General features: G+C 36.2%; 1 pseudogene; it reads left to right on the forward strand.

Annotated features, from left to right (window-relative positions):
• The first annotated feature begins 2,671 nt into the window (after window positions 1-2,671).
• Window positions 2,672-5,372, forward strand: LOC131859656 (uncharacterized; annotated as a pseudogene).
• Window positions 5,373-13,573: the final 8,201 nt, after the last annotated feature.

Genomic DNA, 13,573 nt, shown 5'->3' on the forward strand with positions numbered 1-13,573 from the left:
AGTAATATGCTTCAGACTGGAAACAACTACCAACCCTTAAATAACCCTTGGATTCCAAAAATTAGTAGTTCCTCCAGACACAACATCTGCATCAACACAATGAACACCGCAATCCTTAAAGACAACCAGTTTCATCTTTAAAAGTTTTTCGGAAATCAATTTTATTTCTTGAATAAGGCAAACTCCCAGTCTATGATCTCGAATCAGGTTTGATAGGAGATCATGCTTATGGGGGTGATTCAGCCCCCTTATATTCCATGAAACAATCTTCATTTAGAATGGTCAGGGGAGCCAATCCCCATGTCCTTAAGAGTCCTCTATGATCCATCAGCAATATTTGCTTTACTTTTTTTATCTCTACTGAAGAGGTTTGGGGTCTTCCTACCCCTCTTGATTCTGAGCTACAATCTTCTCTATGCTTATTCCTAGTCTTAACACCGAAAAACCCTGATGTTGCCCCAACATTTGAAGGGGGAGAGCTACGATGTCAATTCTTAGATCTAACTTCAATAAAAGGATTAGGATCCTCAGCCCTTGGGCCAATATCCGAAGGGGAGTTTGGGCGTGAAGCTTCAACAGAGGAAGAATTCAATTGACCAATCTTTTCCTAAGATGACCCATGTCCATAATCAAATTCAAATTTGTCTCCGTAGATATAATGGGAGCAGGGGATCCCACAATCATCTTATTCTCCTCTGAAGACCAAGAAATCTCCTCTAGAAAAGGACATTCTAAGAGAGGGACCCCAGAAGGAACAACCTTCAAATCTTTAACCATCATCTCCCCTTGCTAAATCTGAGATTTCTGGCTTTGAATACCAGGAGCGGCCACCTCTTGAAGCTGCAAACTCAACAACTCAGGCACAGGGGGCGTATCCATTGAAGGAGCCAACTCAGGTGACTTTTTACTCCAAAATGTTTTAGTTTGTAGCTTGACAGGGCAGTCCCTAGCCCCAATGACCAACCTTCTTACAATGGGAGGAAGAAAAAGGAATTGATTCATATTCCACTTTTTGTAACCATTTCCCAAGCTTCGAGTTGAAAGTGATTTCCTGGGGAAGCTCTACCGAATGTTTAATATTCACACAAATGAGAGCATAGACCAGTGTTCATTTGGATATCATCATTGGGTCCAGAGATAGAAACTCACCAAAACAAGCAGCCAACCCACAAAAGGTTTCCGCATCCCAATATTCCAAAGGGAGACCCGATATGCGAACCCAAATGGGGGCCTCATTGAAGTACCAGTTCTTTGGATTGAAACCTGGTTCCCACTTCTTCAGAGATAAAGAGGATTTACCCAACATCCATGGACCTCCTGCTAAGACTGATTTTAAATCCTCATCAAAGTTAAAGGAGAAAGAAAAAAACCATTTGCAATCGCAGTAACTGCAATTTGGCTCTTTCCTTTCCATTTTTCGAACAACCTAGGCACGAATAGTTTTTGTATTAGGCCTAGACCCCACAAATTTATCCACCAAGACAGATGCCATATCGGCTAGGTTTTTGTCCACAATACAGTTAGGAATGGAAATGGAAAACAAACCAGAAATAAGATCCGTGCTGTGAGAAACCGGAGAAACTGACTTACCTTTTGGATGAGAACCAAACAAAGATGACTATTTCTTATTGCAGTCAGATGCAGAAGAAGAGTTCAGACGACTGGCAAAAACACTAGGACCCTCAGAAACACGTGAGCTATCAATACAACCAGACAAATCATCATTGTGGCACATTGGAAAGCGTAGAGTACCGCCATCTCGGGACTCATTACCATCCCCATCATGTTTTCCGTATGCATCCTCTTCCCCAAAGACATTCCCTATGCTTCCTTCGTCATTTCCGCCCTCACTGTGCTTTCCCGCTTGCTGCACATTCAAATTTTCCTCCGCCATTCGTTTGGCAAAAGTATCCTGGAGTGCATAGAAGTTGTTCTTAATGACTTGTAAATTTTTAATTTTACTATAAATTAAGGAGATGTATTTATAAGAATCATAAAAAATAAATTTGAAAAAATAGTTAAGAATTTTTAATGAATTTGAATTTGTTACTCATGTGTTTGTTGAATGTCTCCATCTCAATAAAATTATGTCATTTCAATGATCTCAATAAGGATCATAAAAAATAAAGTTGAAAAGGTAGTGTGAATTCTTAATAATTTTGAATTTGTTACATGTTTGTTAAATATCTCCATCTCACTAAAATTATGTCATTTCAATGACATCAAGATTATTAATAAATGTAACATTGAAAGACACATTTATTACATAAAATTAGATTTTATTAAACACAAAAATAATAAAAAATACCTTTTTACAAGAAAATAATTAAAATGAGTAAAAAATAGATCCAAAAAGACCTTAAATTATTCCTTTAAGTCAATATAGACCAATAAAATGTGAGAAAAATAATACATATTACTATTTTTCAAAATATTATTAAAATTTTTCTCCAATAACAAAATACATTCATTTAATTGAAAGATTGATTTTATTTAGAAACTGTACCAAGTATAATAAAATCCCTGTCATACCAGCGAGTAACAGGAAATTGTTGGACTTTTAAGAACGTCAGAATATGACAGCTTTGTTTTATATCTAATTATAAAATGATAAGAAAATCATTAAACCAGATAATGTCTAGAATAATATGTGATTGAAAAAAAAGTCGTCAAAGACTAGTCGTCTCTGAACTTCCATCTTCATGAGCCGTGTAAGGCCCAATAATGTTAGAAGAATAGTCGTGTAAGGAGGATAGCAGGGGAATACGAATGGAGGGACATTTTAAAAGAGTCGTGTAAGATTTGCCGACTCGAATTCTGTTGTGCAGAGGCATACAAATGGAATTTCAGCTGTGTACAATTCTACTTGTGATGGGTAGCATTTTGGAAGGAGGCTGTGCTTTGGGAATTGGTGGGCACACTGGAATGCTCAGGAAGAACCGACAGCGGGGTACTTCCCTGGAGGAATTAACGAGATCCTATGTTTCAAATTCTGGATCATACCAGGCATACAACTATACCCAAATTCTGGATCATTTTGGGTACACACCAGAGAGCTATCAAACCTTTCCCCAGCGATATTTCATGAAGAAGTCAAACTGGGGGGGCGCTCAAAACAATTCTCCCATATTTGTATGGTTGGGTGCGGAAGGAGACATTACATCCGACTTGGGCGTGGGCATCCTGGTAGATCAGGCTCCTAATTTCAAAGCTCTTGTGGTCTACATAGAGGTAATTTTACAATTTCATTACATTTTCTGTGCGTGTTACAGTACTTTTTGCTTTGATAAATAAGTATGTTTTAAGAGGGCTTATTTTAGTGAGGTATGTAGCACCGTTATTATGGGACATCAATGCCATTCGGGGGAAGGGACAATGGGTTATTTCACATCCGCACAGGCCTTAGCTGATTATGCAACCATAATTGTAGATTTGAAGAAAACATTAACCGCTGAGAATTGTCCAGTTGTAGTTTTTGGTGGATCCTATGGTGGGAGTAAGTAGGATTTCTTTCTCATAGAATCAATATTCTACTTATATGTTAAACTGTTGTTCCAATAACTGTTTTATTTTTATTTCTAAAATTCTGCTCTCAGTTATTTTTAATTGAACCAATATTTTCATAGGAGCTTTGAAGTTAGGTGCCTCATTATGAAATTGTAAATTTACCTCTATGTAGGCCACAAGAGCTTTTAAATTAGGAATCTGATCTAACTGGATGACCTCCCCTAAATGCAATTTAGGGCCAGATTTTCACCCAAACGTACAAATATGGGAGAATAGTTTTGGGCGTCTCCCAGTTTGTTTTATGAAATATCAAATTTTGTTACATATTCAAGCTGGGGGGAACCAATACGTCTGGAATTAAATCATTCAAAATGGTATTGTTGCAGTGCTTGCTGCATGGTTTCGGCTCAAGTATCCACACCTAACAATTGGGGCCCTCGCATTTTCTGCTCCTATCCTTTACTTCGACGACATAACTCCCACTTTTGGTTACGGCAGTGTTGTCACCAAAGATTTCAGAGTATGTTATTCATCTCTTTCACCTTAATCTCCCTTCATTATCAGTAAATTTGACGTTTGAAAGTTTGCACAGAATGTAAGCGAGATTTGCTACAGAAGAATTAATGAATCGTGGGCCATGATGGACAAAATTGCGTCTAGCCCTCAAGGCTTGCTAAACCTAAGCAAACTATTCAACACTTGCGAGTAAGTAACATTAACGTACTCTTCATTACTTATAGTAAGCATACTTGTAATTAAAATCTCTTTGACCGGGAATTACTACCACAGAAATATTACAGATAAGGAAGCCTTCTACGATGTGCTTGAATTAATGTATGATGGCGCAGCACAGTACGATTTCGTACAAGTCGAAGGAGTAAATACGCTACCTAAACCTTCTCAATGCCATACTGATTTTATTGCTTCCTTAACTTGGTTGTACTGTGGAACGACAATGTTACGGCCCTCCCTATTTGACATCAAGTCCTACGCCAGGGATTGCTACCTTCAATACGGAGTCTTGCCACGCCAACACTGGGCAACAACTCAATTTGGAGGACACGTATGTAAATTTTAATCTACTGTCAAATTTTGTCGAAAAATCTTACATTCAATTTATATCTTAGACAATTGTTATCTTCCGTCAAATAGATAGCAATTTGGTTTGGGATTTTTTTTATTATTATTAAGATGGGGCCAGGTTATAATTAACATGCAGGACATAAAAAGAGTGTTGAAAGATTTTGGAAGCAATATTATTTTCTCGAACGGGTTAAGAGATCCATATAGCAGTGGAGGGTGAGTGAATATTCTTCTGAAATTTCATACCCATTAATTTTTGTAAATCTTGTTATTAATTAAATTGTCTGAGCATGTTTGTGAATGGAATTTCAGTGTCTTGTTCAATATATCTGAAAGCATTGTAGCCCTCGTCACCGAAGAAGGTAAATTGGTTCAGAATATTATCTTTTTACATACCATATCTAAGTAGAAATAGTTTATCTTATAAGAATTGAATGTCATGCAGGAACGCATTGCGAAGATGTTGTATATCTAAGTGCTAGTGAACATCCAGTCTGGCTGAAAGAACAAAGACTAAAAGAGATAATGATCATCCGAAAATGGATTAATGATTACAAATTTAGTTTATAAAGGGAGCCAAACATCTAGACATTCAAAAGAGTCCAATTCGTTTATGGTATCATTCCACAATTCTATATGGTGAATGTAAGAGTATATGCAATATGACACCTTATAACCTTGTAGTTAATGTAAACAATCAACGTATGTAGTGCACCCTTGAAGACTAATTACCATTTTGTGTCTGTGATACATAGTTTTGAATAAATTTTTATTACATATTAGTTATTTAGTTTTAAGATATAATTTTCATGTAAGGAGTGCTATCACATCCATATCATTTATCAATGGGTATTTATGTGTATTTATTGTAAAAAAAACAAAAAACTTCACAAGTTGCATGGAATTCATTTAATGTTGTTTCTATTGATTGAACTTCAAAGTCGTACACATCATGTACACCTAAACAAGTTGTTTTTGCTTGTTGTAGTAGCTCAAGGCAACCTAGTGAAATATCAATCACAAAATCTTAAATAACACTTTTAAGAAAAAAATTTCCAATTAATTGATGGAATAGAATTGGAGGCCAATTGCTACTTGAGATCTCAATTATATTTATAGATTGATGAGATTTTGTAATTCTTGAATGGAAGATATTCCACAAAATCAAGAATCTAAACTAACCAAGCCTCCAAAAGAATCCAAACTCAATGTATTGGTTAGTAATAAATATATTATAATACACTTATAAAGTATTCATGAGTAATTTTGAAGCATCAAGCTTTTCCAATGCATTCTCTATGGGTCCAACCATGTATCCTCACATCCAATGTCATGCATCACATATGCACTTAGAAAAAATCTCAATATTATGACAGTTAAGCCAAAACCTCTAATAGTCATCCTCAACCATAAAACATTTTTTTTCTTTTATAGACGCAAGGTCACACAAATACAATCAAGTGGTAAGATAAAACCATGTGCCTTGAGACCATTAAATCCACATTTATTTTTGATACTAAGTTTCCTAGCATTAAATATTTTTCTCGTGTGCAATCCATATGTAAAGTATATCACTCAAATTACATACAACTTTACAAGAGGGCATAAATAAATATGTAAAGGGGCTGAAAACATCACCTAAGATGCACCACAAGTAAATATTTATTTTACATAGTTAAATTAATCCATGTCATGCAATGTGTATCAAGCCTATTCCTAACATTATTTCACTTGTTAACAGTTAGTGTTTGAAGAGTCATGTGATTTACATTTATATCAAAGTGATATAGTATCAACATAATGGAGAGTGGAGGAGGAGGAAACAACTAAGCTAGGGTTTGTTGGCATTGTGTTCTAATTGATGTCAAAAGGTATGTATAACATATCTCGGTATGGATGGCTACCGGTATGCAAGGTGTATGCAAGATGCAAGTAGGAGATGTTACCGGTATGGATGTTCACTAGTAAGCAAGCATAAGAAAGAAGAGAGAAAACTAAAGGTAAGATTGGTTATGTCAACCGACATAGCATAATTAGCATGTTTGTATTGTCAACTGTTATGCAGGTAGGTGTAGTATCAACTGGTAAACAGGTCCACCGGTGAGCATGTATAAACAAACAAAAGACAAACTAACAGAGTGAATGATTTCCGATTCATATAGAGTGTGAACAAAGAACCAAGAACAATCAAAGTTAGTTTGACCTAACCAACAAATCAATGAAGAGTTGATATAAAGGTCATCCGATTATTGCATAACCGGTAGGGAAAGAAGATCAATAGAATAGGGTGTATACCGATAGGGTGTTTTTGGTCGGTGACTGATTCTGAACTGACATAGTCAACTGAGATGGATGGCAACGAAGATGACACATAGGATCCAGGTGGCTAACATGCAGTGGTGAAGAGTGCGTCGATGAGGTGGTTGTCGACTAAGTCTGCATTAAATATCGACCGTAGAAATCATGGAGGAGTTGCAGAGGATTGCAGGTCAAAGAAATTCAAAGGACAAAGATTTGAGTCTTTGACATCTTGATCGAAGCAGGACATCTCATCATCTTGTTGACTTGGAGAAGGAAGTTGGTAGACCATTTAATGCAATTGACAAAAGCAGGGCCGATGTTTGCTAAAAATAGTAAAATTATATTAGAAGAAAAGATTTGGCAGTGCAGTTTTTTTTGTTGCAGGTTATCAATCTTGGAGAAGAGAGTCGATTAGATTTTATACGGATTGGATTGGTGAAGAAAACCCTAGGATGCAAGGTTTTATTTTTCAGTTTTGGCAAGAAATATCGAATATAAATATGCAGAGATAAGATCAAAGTGATGGATGCCAGTAGATGGAGAAGAGTGTGTTTGAGCAATCAAAGAGGTGAATAGATTAAGTGAGATCAAAATATTCAAGCAACTAAGTATTTGAATCAGAACCGCCAGGAAAGGTTTAACCGATAAGAGGGATTTAATTGGTAAGAGATAGAGTGACTGGTGGACTATCGTAGATTTAACATTCAAGCGAACCAGTAGTGTTTGAACTGGTAGGAAGGCATTAGAGAGTGAATGAATGCAAAGTGAGAATCGAAGGAAATCAGGAAAGGCAGAGGCTGATCGGTAAGGGGTTAGAGAGAGTGAATAGATAACTGGTAGTTAAAGAAACTATGAGAAAGAGAAGAGATAAACCAATAGTGAGAACTGAGTAGAGGTGTTACAAAATCTGTGTAACAAGGTGCAGATTATTGTATAACATTTATCTTATTGTATTTCACTCAGTTGGTGCTTCTTGAGTTGGTGCTCAAAATAGATTAAGGGTTGGTGCTCCATTGGGTTGGTGCCCATAAATCTTTGGGGGTTGGTTCTCCTTAGGTTGGTGCCCTAAACTTTGGAAAACTATGTTTTATTGTGAGGCTGGATTGGAGCAGTAGATTCCAACAACATTTCTCACCAAGGTTTTTCCCACATTGGATTTTCCTCGTATATCCGGTGTTGTGTACTGATGCAATTTTTGTGTGTGATTGATTACTAGTGTTTTCATCACTTTAGTGGTTGCACACACATAGTTGAAAATTGTTTATAATCACTGATTCACCCCCCTCTCAGTGATATCTTGTGCTCTACAATTGGTATTAGATATTTAGGATTCCCGTTGGTCAAAGCTTTCTCTAGCTTGGGTAGATTCTGGTCTAAGAACACAATGACTAGAAATGAGTTCTCCTCCTATAAAGCCCCAATATTTGATGGAACCAACTATGCCTTTTGGAGTAGAAGAATGAAATCATATATGTCCTCTCTAGGTTTTGATGTTTGGATGTCTGTAAAGAATGGGTATACTATCCCTAGTGTTCCTCCTACAGATCCGGATGCTAAGAAGCAGTATGAAAATAATGCAAAGGCTAAACATGCTACTCTTAGTGGGTTATCTGATAATGAGTTTGTCAAGGTTATGCACTGCTCATCCGCGAAGGAGACTTGGGATAAACTACATAGATTATTTTAAGGAGATGACAAGGTTAAGGAGACCAAGTTGCAAACACTAAGAGGTCATCTTGAAGGCTTGAAGATGAAAGATGAAGAAAAGATTGCAGATTATCTTTAGAGAGTAGATGAAACTGTGAACACCATCTGAGGACTTGGAGAGGAAATAGCTGATGAAGTTATTGTCGAAAAGGTACTTAGATCACTCACATCTAAGTATGATACAAAGGTCTCTCCTATAGAGGAAGCCAAGGATCTGAAAAAAATTTCAATGGATGAGTTATTTGGCTCCCTAACTACTTATTAGATGAGGACAACCATTGAAGAAACTTCAAAGAAAGAGGCCACTTTCAACTCCATCAAAAAGGGCAAGGAAAAAATTGCTCATGGTGAATCCAGTGAAGACTCAGATATAGAGGTGGAAAACTTTGTGAGGAAGCTTAAAAGAGGATCCAGTAAGTATAAAGGACAACTGCCTCTCAAATGTTTTAGTTGTGGTAAAATAGGACACTTTGTAGAAAAATGTCCCTATGGTGGAAATGGTGGAGAAGAATTACAAAGCACCAGCAAACCCTTGGGAAAGAACAAAGAAAAGAAAGTCTATCGATAAGAAAGAAAATACCGGATGCAGAACAACCTATATACCATTGAGGATGATGCCACAGATGAAGAAAGTGCATCAGAAGATGACTGCCATGAGGATGAAAAAGAAGTTAATCCCTTTATGGCACTAGATGAACTAGTTGATGAAGATGAGGAGGATAAAGACATTGAAGTTGAAGTGGAATTGGAAGGTGAAATCATAAGTTCACTTGAGGAGTAAAATAAAACAAGAAGAGAACTCAAGAAGGTTAAGCATGCCACTGCAAATGAACAAGAACAACTAGAGAAATGCCTAGAGAAATCCAAGAAGACAATATCTGATCTGAAACTCTAGTTGAAAGAAACTAAAAGGATATATGAGGTCACATGCTCTGATGCATGAGAGAAGGAGAAGGAGCATCAGAAGCTAGAAGAAGAGATTGTAAGGATCAAAAAGGAGCTTGAAAAGTGCAAAGATGAATTGAAGATGAGAAGCAAGTATGAGGGCAACACTTAAGCCTTAGACAAGATGTTGAGTAAATAGAAGCATTCAAAAGATACCGGTGGTAAAGGATTTGATGAAGGAAAAAGTTCAAACAACAAAGACACATCCGGTAAGGAGATACTGTTCACTTCCTCAAGTGAAAGTAAAGAGAAACAAACCTTTATAGTCAGCAAAGATACCAGAAAAAAGACCTATGTTGAAGCTACAAGAAATCATCCCATGAACCTGAATTCTCAGTACTAGAAGGGTCACACATTGAACTGGTATGCAAATCATAAAGGTAAGCCCAAGGTAGATAATGAAGGATTCAACGGAGTTAACGACATGAGAGGAAGACATTTGGTGTGATAAAGGTTTGTTTGTTCAAAGCAACAAGACTGGTATGTACCCAAATTCCATGGTTACTGCTACCGATGCAATAAGTTTGGACATAGAATTGCTAATTGTAGATTGATGAATAAGCCCCCTATTATTTTTTAAAGTAGAAATTATTTTTCTGCACTCCTGGAGATGAATATTGTGTGTTATCAGTGTAATGGTTTAGGTCATAGGTGTTATGAATGTAGGAAAAGTCTATCGCTATCCTACAATAGGTATTCAAATTCCTCATTTAATGTCAATGTGAAGTGTTATAATTGTCAAAAGTTTGGGCACATTTCAAAACATTGCAAACTTAGGACAACCAAGAAAGAGAAGTTAGTACCGGATAAAAAATCGGTAACAAAATCGAAGGAAGAAATTGCAGCAAACAAGAAGAGAGAAGCCAACCCTGTTTGGGTTGAGAAGGACAAGAAAAGAGAAGAATCGAGTCTGATTGAGCAGACTGCCCTGCATGCAGAAAGAAGAAACTTATGGGTTGTAGACAGTGGATGTTCCAATCACATGACCGAAGACCAAAAGAAATTTATTAAGCTTGAAGATTGGAATGGAGGTTCAGTAAGATTTGGAGACAACTCTTTCATCAAGATAAAAGGAAAAAGTACTCTGAATATTGATGGGAAATTGAAGGCACATGATATATTATGTGGAAGGTTTAAAGCATAACTTACTTAGTGTGAGTAAAATGTGTGACAAAGGATACAAATTCACTTTTGACTCTACCAGTTGCCAGATAATAGAAGAGAGTACCATTCAAATTGTAGTAGAAGGAAAAAGGATAGATGGAAATGTGTACAATATGAAGGAATGCTTTGAGTCCCAATGCATGATGGGACAAGTGGATGAGAGCTTGTTGTGGCATAGGAGATTAGGCCACATAAATTTTGATAATTCGGTTGAAGTAAGCAAAAAGGGCTCGGTGAGACATATACCACCAATCATCAAATCGGTAAGCACATTTTGTGATGAATGTGTAAGAGGAAAGAAGACTAAGGTTAACTTAAAGACTAAAGAGCATAACACTTCAAGGCCACGTGAACTTGTGCATATTGATCTATGTGGACCAACCAGAACACAAGCTCTAGCCGGTGAAAGATACTTCATTCTCCTTATTGATGATTTTTTAACAATGACATGGGTCACTTTCCTACAGGACAAATCACAAGCCTTTGAAAGATTCAAGATTTTTCAGAAGATGGTTGAGAAGGAAAGTGGATGCAAACTGAAATGTCTAAGATCAGATTGGGGTGCAAAGTTCACATCAAATGAGTTTGAAGATTATTGTGAGAGACATGACATCAAAAGACAATATTCTGATGGTATGATGAAAGAATAAGGATCCGATTAACTATTGAGAGGGGGGATGAATCAGTAGATAGAAAAACTGATATAAACTATCACCAATCTTAGAATCAATCTCTCAAAGTAAACTTTAAACTCGCAAGTTAAACCATTGAACTACAAATGCAATATCACTACCAAGTTAAACCGGTTGATTGTTATAACAGATTAACAATAAACAACTTGAAACTCACAAACATCCAAATACTTTATTGACATAAGTAAAACCTCATTTCAGATTGCTATCGGTTATCATAACTTATCAAATTGGATTAAGCAGTTAAGAAATTCAACCATAGAAAACATAACCACAAAATAATTCACCACTTGACACAATATTTTTGACGTGGAAACCCAAATGGGAAAAACCGCGGTGGGGATGAATACCCACAACTATTCTGAACTCTTCTGAAGTTCGCCCTGTTAGGAGCCAAGCCTATTAAAGCTTTACAAAAGTCCTATTAAGAACAGATCCTATTAGGGACCACCTGGTTAAGGGATTGACTATAATGCCCTATTAGAAGCAATACCCTGTGAGGAGTAACCTCAGTACAAGATTTGAAATCCAAGCTAATGGACCACCTTGTTAGAGGATTTGAATTACACTAAACTTGTTAGAGCTTACCCGGTTAGGGGATTTTACTATTGTAATTGTTAGAAAACAAGAGGGATTTGCTGATCTGTTTGAATAACACTACACTTGATTGTTCAAATCCTTTTCATGCTCCTATCTGCCTTTACACAAACTGTAAATACATCATCTGGTTCGGCAACCCCACACAACTACAACTTTTTCTAACATTTCAACAAAATAACTCATCGACCTTATAAACAAATCATCAGGTAGATAACACAATAAAAACCTAATTCTAATAGAGATTACAAACAAGTCGTTTCAAGTATGACCATTGGATTACATAATAATCTCTACATATTATTCAAGATAGCCTCGACCGCTCCTTGATCACCACTTCCTCGAACTCAGTAACTCATCACGCAGTTTGCATTACATGCAATATACTTTCTCATTTCCTAGATAAAAACTGTTATCTCAATGCACCAAAAACACTTTGAAACTCTTCTCATAAAACATGCATACATGTCACAATAATTACCGCTCAACATCAGATCATAAACCAATACAACCAATCTATAGACACCTAAAATTAAAATTTAATTAATTTAAGCCTATCAACATAATTAATTAATTTAATTGTGTTCTCGTTGTTCCTCTCAGAATCAATTAAATCTAATTTAATTAATTCTATCACTATTTTCCAATAATTAATTTATCAAATAAATTAATTATTCCCCTATTATTCTAAAGTCCCCTCCAATAATTATTTCCTCTAAATCCACTTAGTTAATTAATTATAATTAATTAACCTAGTCATGTGATTCCTACTAATCACTTTTCTTAATCCCACTTAGTCTAATTAATCCTTCTAGAATCTTTCATAATCATGATTATCATTATCCCTCAATTTTTAATTCCCACTCATGTCACATCAACATTGAGTCTCTTAAATAAATTCAAATTTCTTTGAATCCCTCAATGCATCCTTATTTTGGAATTTTTAATTCCTCATGTTTGAAATTCAAATTTCTTCCCCACCCCTTTTCCCAAGGAATTTTATATTCCTATTTATTTTCCCAAGGCACCCTTGATCCATGCCTTCTATCTAAAATTAGTCTCAACCCTTCATGATCAAATCAATCTTGGCCCTCCACTGGCCTTCTCCAATCTATAAATTGGAGCCTATTCTCCTCACAAATGATCAACTTCTCATGCATTGTCATGCTGCTCTTTTCTCCTTGATCCAAATTATATTCTTCATAGCCATCATAATGTCTTCATGATCCTCTATCCAATCCTCTTCTAGTCTTAATCCTCATCTCTCTATCACAATCCAATCCAAATATCAATCCATTAATCTTGTTGAGCAAAGGAGACCAATCCACATCCAAATCAAGCAGGCAACACATCAAGTGGAGCATCAAGGGCACATCCTCATCATCCACTTCATCAAGCTCAACCTAAAGGAGAGGTAAAATAGCAAGGTATAAATGGTTATTCTTTATGTTTTATGTGTTTGAATGCTTCATTTGAATACTAACCATCTGAAATCACCTTGCTAGTTTTTATCCTCTTCATTTTGGCACACCTGGTGGGACCCACGTCCCTAAATCTAACATTTTTGTGAGTTTTTG

This window comes from Cryptomeria japonica, chromosome 10 (genome assembly GCF_030272615.1).
Source record: "Cryptomeria japonica chromosome 10, Sugi_1.0, whole genome shotgun sequence".
NCBI lineage: Eukaryota > Viridiplantae > Streptophyta > Pinopsida > Cupressales > Cupressaceae > Cryptomeria > Cryptomeria japonica.